The 5,328-nt window shown below is 52.7% G+C and overlaps 1 pseudogene; it reads right to left on the bottom strand.

Annotated features, from left to right (window-relative positions):
• Window positions 1–504: 504 nt before the first annotated feature.
• LOC110125906 (ATPase MORC2 pseudogene) lies at window positions 505–4,882 on the bottom strand (annotated as a pseudogene).
• Window positions 4,883–5,328: the final 446 nt, after the last annotated feature.

The following is a 5,328-nucleotide window of genomic DNA, read 5'->3' as shown; positions in this document are numbered from 1 at the left end:
TTTACTATGCATTGTAAACTCTAAAGTTCTCTCTACTAATTATTGCTGTGAGTCAGTGAGTACAAAAGATGTGGTGCAGGAGGACTTCCTTTTCTCTACATCCTCACCAACAATTTATCTCTTGTCTTCTTGAAGTCAGGCATTCTGACAGGTGTGAGGTGATATCTCCTTGTGTTTTGATTTGCATTTCTATGATAATTAGTGATGTTGAGCATCTTGTCATGTGAACTGCTTTGTTTTCATGGGAGTCACTTTGACTTTTGAATCAAATGCACTGTAAACTCCAAAGTTCTCTCTACTAATTACTGCGACTGTTAGGCAGTGAATACAAAAGATGTCACACAGTCAAAACTACTGACTCTTAGTGCCTTTGAACTCCCCGCATCATTGCTCTATGAAGTCCTGTTCAAAGCACCTGTCATAATACTTCACAGACAGCAGATGCTCAGAAATGCTTGATTAACCAATCCAAGAGGATGCAGTTAGACACCTTTATTTTGCAGATGGAAAGGAGGTTCAGAAGTTCTTTTTCAGTCATCTTGGGGTGTCACTTTTTTCTTTTTCTGAAATTCTCTTACATCTGGAGACCTCTATCAGAGCACTGGGCGGAGGCGTTTTGATTTTTAATTGTATGTGTCTAAGCAGAGAGGTAAGGAGGGGGATGAAATGGCAGAAGCTATTGTATGGTCAGAGCAGCACATTTTTAGGCCTGAAAACTTGATTCTCTGAGTTCACCCAGGTGGAACTGGTCACAGGGCTGGCTCCATGCCTGAACTGCCAGGAGTTTGACAAATGGACCAGCATGCCAAATTAATAATTTCCTCTATGACGTTTATATGCCTTGAGCACTGGAACAATGAGCACTCACAGAACACTTCCTCCTGGGAGAAATGTCACCTCAAGAGACTAAACCACAGATAAGAAGGGTGTGTAGGTAGCACAGAATTGCACATAGAGAGGTTCTTTATCAAGGCTGTATGTACTGGGGCACTGGAAAATGTGTGTCCCTTCCTGATTTAGAGATATTAATTTTTTTTATTGGAGTATAATTGCTTTATTTTTAAAATTTTTTATTTTTTGGTTCTTTCAAATAATAAATATTTATAAATTTAGGGTGGAAGATTCAAAGAATCAGAGTCTCTGTCCCACCCAAGGCACAAATATCCCATGAGTCAAACCAAGGTAAGTCCAGCAACCCATAAATGAAACGCCACCCTCAGGAGCTCTGCCTTAAGGGGCAAGGGAGCTGACCTCTGGCTCCGGGCCTAGTCCCCCTTGGTGATCAGGTCCTCGATGTAGGCATCCAGCTCGTCGCCTGTGTTAATGTCTATGTCCTTTTGCAGGAGTGCCACGATGTTGGTCCTCAGCTTCTGCAGCTTCTCCTCCGTCTCACGCAGCTTTCTCTCGGAGGTGCGCAGGCTCGCCTCAGAGGCCTTGGCCCGCGAGTCGGCGCGGCTCTGGTAGGAATGGCACAGGTTCTGCAGCCCGACTTCATATTGCTTGAAGTACTCTTTCAGAGGAAACGATATCAGCTCATCTGAATTCATAGCACTCAGCTCCTTCTTAGAGATGGGGAAACTTGGAGGCAGGAAGTACTGTAAACAATTCCGAAGAATCTGGACGAGGAGGTCAACGGTCTCGTGGCTGGTGCTGGGGGCGGTGGCGTCAGGTTTGATGGGGATGCAGTCCGAGGTGGAGGGCTCTGCCGTGGCTACAGCTTGCCGGGCTACCGAATCCCCTGCTGGGGCCGCCGCCACCACCACCTCTTCCCGGCCCTCCTGACGTGTGTCCGGGCTCTGACACTCTGGGGACAGGGGCTTCATCAACTGCACGTCCTCGCTGCCTCTCTCCACCCAGCGGTCTCTTGGTGGTGTGTCCGTGGGCACATAGTCAAATTTCACCTTACACCGCACCACATTCTTGCCCACCTCCACAGCTGTGACACGGCCTGTGTACCACTCCCTATTCACATGCACCTCCACGTGCAGCCCTTTATCTTTCTGAGCGATCTTGAGGTCAGCCGAGTCCTCTTCCTCAGAACTGTCTGAGAGCTCATTCAAGTCCTTTTCCTCCTTCACAGCAAACTTGCCCCTCTTGGACCTCTCCTTCCTCTTCTCAGCCTCTTCCTCTGTTTCTTCCTCATCAGAGACCCTGAGGCTCCGCTTTCGACCAGGAGTGGGCTGCGGGGAGAGTTTAGCGGGCAGCTCTGGCTTCTTGACCACTGGAGTCTTCAGGGCTCGGGGGGAAGGGACCTCCCGAGGGCTCCTGGAGTTGTGCTGGGGAGATGGTAACGGTGGCTGCACCGGTGGGCTGGGCCGGGATGCAGGCCTGACCAGAGTGTTGGCAGGCTTCCGGGGTGCCTCGGGAGGCTGGAGTAGCCGGGAAGTGCTGGCCTCCTCCCGGGCGGCCGGGGCAGCAGGCTTTGGGGTGCTACTGATGACAGGAGGCTTTCTGGGCCGGCTGGCTCGTCTGGGAGCTTGAAGGGAAGGGGGTCTGCTCGGGGCATTCTTCATCACAGCAGGTAAAGGAGGCAACCAAGGACACTGAGGTCTACGTGCAGGTTCCTCAGAGGGAGGTCTGGTGGTCACTTCCAAGGGCAGTTTCTTCAGGTCAGCCTGGGAGCGAATGGGTGTGGTTTTCTGCAGGGCCTCCAGCTTCTCCTGCTGCTGGCAGATTTTCTGCGTCAGCTGCTTCTGCCGCTCCTCCTGCATCTTCGGGTCCTTTCTCAGAGCCCCCAGGGGGAGCTTCTGCTTCTGCTCAGAGGCCTCGCACCGGTCCTGCTCAGGATCAGGGTTCATGGAGCAAACCCAAGTGTCAGGGTAATCCCTCTCCACAGAATTCAGCTGAAAGGGAAGTGTCCGACACTTCAGACACAGATTACACTGGATGGTGGTTGGGATCTCCATGGATCGCCGCCGCTTGCAGCGCAGCTCACTGGATGGGGGCTGGTTCCAGTTGGCAGAGAGGTAGCCAAACTCATCCCAGAACTTGATGATTCCCCGCTGGGCAATGGCGATGTCCTTCCAGTACTGTACCAGCTGCTCCCCCATGGCCCGCAGCAGGTGCCGGTACTCCTTGGCGTCCGCAAAGTCCTGCTTGTTGTGTGTGGGCTCCAGGACCAGGTAGGGCACATGGACGACCCCAACAACCCCACTACAAGCCATCTTGATCAGGCGGCTAAAGTTGTAGATGAACATTCTATCCAGGTCCCGGTGTTCGATGTTGATCCCGAAAACAAAGTTCAGTTCCTTAGGTTCTTTAAGTGCTCGCTGCTTAGCCTTCTTGATCCGCTTCTTGACGTCGGCTTCCCTGCGCAGAGTAATGGCTGTGTTCTGGACCTGTCGCAACATCACCGTGGAGTCCCGTGTGAGATCTCCGCCCAGGCGCACTTCCAACGTCCGAGCTTTGCTTTCTGCCTTCCGGGCCTTCTTTTCAGCAATCCTCACCACGTGCTCAGCCTTCTTCACCTCCTGCTCTGCGCGGGTCTTGAACCTGCTTGATGTGTACTTGTACATCCTGGGCTTGTACAGGCAGCAGGAGAGCCTCTTGGTCTGCACCTTGTGCCCATGGATGAAGATCTGCATCCGGGGATCAATGTAGAGCAGGGCAGCATAGGCATGGAAGGAGCGGCGCTCTGGCTTGGTGCCCTCCGGGGAAGTCTCTGCCATCTGGATATCCCTTGGATTTGAGATTATGTCCAGCTCTGGCTCTCCGTTATCCATGAGTTTGAGGTTGAAGATGATTACCAGCGTTCCACTGTCCCCAGGAATCTTCATGAACTGAGCCATCACCTCCTCTTCATTGCGGAAGGGAGAATATTTGTAGATGAGTTCTGTCTCAATGGCAAACTTCTCCACGTTGTCTGTGACAGGTTCCCGGTTTCGAGCATCCCAATTGGGCAATGGGAATATCACCTCATCAATGCCCTCCTCCTCATGAAAGGTGCGTGACAGGAAGAGGCAGGTCATGGTGTCTTCCTTCTTGGTGAAGAGGATAAAATCCTTCCCGATGCGCATCGAGCCCGACTTTAACCTATTCCCGTACTGCCCAATCTGGGTGGACTCAGGTGTTCGCTTGGCCGACTTCCCAAACTGGATCACGCTGGCAGCATCACTTGGATCTATTCCTGTTCCATCATCCAAAAAACAAAGCATAAATCCTCCTCGAAGGTCCTCTCGCCTTTCTGTATAAATATCAATTCTCGTGGCATCAGCATCTCTTGCATTATCAACTAGTTCAGCAAGAGCACCAAACAAGGATTCATGAGTGGCTGAATTTGTATGTAGGCATTCAAAGGTTAGTTGAGCTCGATTCAGACTGCTGTAATTCGTGAAAGCCATGAGTGTGGTGATGTCTCCAGTTCTTTAACCACAATCCGGAAGTCTAGCAACTTCAGTCATAAAACTGGACAGCCACACATATCTTCGCCATCAGTGATCCCAGGATCCTTAAATAAGCCCCAAACTGGCGACCACGATGTTGCTCGAGTGCATATGGCGTTAGTTCCGGCTTCACCACCTGCCAACTGAAAGATTTCCTAAGCGCTGAAGACCGATTTCCGTTTTCAAAGCCCAGATCAAACCTAGCTTGCTGTGCGCCCCAATCTCCTCAGGGTAGTGAGTCAAATTACCTCACAGTGGCCCACTAAGTCGCCACAGAATTGACCCACCCAATCAACTCAGGCGGGCCACGCCCCGCCCCCTTGCCCTCAGAGAGCGGCCTCAGCCTCTCAGGCCCTCAGTGGGCCTCAGTGCCCGTGGTCTCCTCCTCACGGAGACAAGTTAGTCCCAGTTTTCAAGGCCCAGATCGAGGGCAGTGGCGAGCGCACCACCCGACTGGGCGTTGCCCGGCGCTCACAGCTGCCTTTGTCCGTCCCCACGGAATTGGAACCCAACAACCGCAGGGCACTCTGGGAACCACGTGCTGCCGCCACTTCCGTGTCCGCCGCTGCCGCCGCGAGACCAGCCGCCCTCGTGCCGCGGTAGGAGATGGTGGTGACAGGACTCACACTACAAAATTCGGCGTCTAGGGCTGCTCCGCTGAGGCCTCCACCGCCACCTCTTTGTCTCCGCCAGTGCACACAACCTGGCCTGCCTCGCGCACTCCCTGACGCCCCAGGTCCCCGAGGCCTCCGCCTAATTGGAGTATAATTGCTTTAAAATGTATTAGTTTCTGGTGTATAACAAACTGAATCAGCTTTATGTATACATGTATCTCCTCCCTCTTGAGCTCCCTTCCCCCCCTCCCTTCCCCACCCTTCCCCCCGCCCCCCACCCCCCACCACTCCAGGTCATCACAGAGCACCGAGCTGATCTTGTGCTATTCAGC

This window comes from Odocoileus virginianus, chromosome 15, assembly GCF_023699985.2.
Source record: "Odocoileus virginianus isolate 20LAN1187 ecotype Illinois chromosome 15, Ovbor_1.2, whole genome shotgun sequence".
Taxonomy (NCBI): Eukaryota; Metazoa; Chordata; class Mammalia; order Artiodactyla; family Cervidae; genus Odocoileus; species Odocoileus virginianus.
This window is presented reverse-complemented; position numbering and strand designations above follow the sequence as displayed.